Below are 1,205 nucleotides of genomic sequence, written 5' to 3' on the forward strand. Positions count from 1 at the left end.
GATGAATGTGATGATCCGTGACACTCATCATCATTCTCACCTATGAACGCGCGTGACTGACAACCACTTCCGTTCTACCTCTAGGCCAGGCGCATATAATACTGGAAAACAAAATGCTTAGGGCCACAGCCAAGACTCATAAGTAGCTGTGTTCAAGAATCAACATACTTAACTAGGAGAATCAATAACACTATCTGAAATTCTAAGTTCCTATAGAAGCCAATAATTCTAAACTTCAAAGGAAAAAGTGAGATGCCAAAACTGTTCAGAAGCAAAAAGCTACAAGTCCCGCTCATCTAATTATAATTAATATTCATTGATATTTTGGAATTTATAGTATATTCTCTTCTTTTTATCCTAATTTATTTTCAGTTGCTTGAGGACAAGCAACAATTTAAGTTTGGTGTTGTGATGAGCGGATAATTTATACGCTTTTTGGCATGGTTTTTAGGTAGTTTTTAGTATGTTCAAGCTACTTTCAGGGATGTTTTCATTAGTTTTTATGTTAAATTCATATTTCTAGACTTTACTATGAGTTTTTGTGTTTTTCTATGATTTCAGGTAATTTCTGACTGAAATTGAGGGACTTGAGCAAAACTCTGAAAAAGGCTGACAAAAAGGGCTGCTGATGCTGTTGGAATCTGACCTCCCTGCACTCGAAATAGATTTTCTGGAGCTACAAAACTTTAAATGGCGCGATATCAACGGCGTTGGAAAGTAGACATCCAGAGCTTTCCAGCAATATATAATAGTCCATACTTTATTCGGAAATTGACGACGTAACTTGGCGTTGAACGCCAAGTACATGCTGCTGTCTGGAGTTAAACGCCAGAAACACGTCATGATACGGAGTTGAACGCCCAAAACACGTTATAACTTGGAGTTCAACTCCAAGAGAAGCCTCAGCTCGTGGATAGATCAAGCTCAGCCCAAACATACACCAAGTGGGCCTCGGAAGTGGATTTATGCATCAATTACTTACTCATGTAAACCCTAGTAGCTAGTCTAGTATAAATAGGATAAGTTACTATTGTATTAGACATCTTTGGTCTCGGTTTTGTTTTATTCTTCATCTGAGGAGGCTATTGATCACATTCAGGGGGCTGGCCATTCGGCCATGCCTGAACCTCTTACTTATGTATTTTCAACAGTGGAGTTTCTACACACCATAGATTAAGGGTGTGGAGCTCTGCTGTACCTCAAGT

This window comes from Arachis duranensis, chromosome 10 (genome assembly GCF_000817695.3).
Source record: "Arachis duranensis cultivar V14167 chromosome 10, aradu.V14167.gnm2.J7QH, whole genome shotgun sequence".
Taxonomy (NCBI): Eukaryota; Viridiplantae; Streptophyta; class Magnoliopsida; order Fabales; family Fabaceae; genus Arachis; species Arachis duranensis.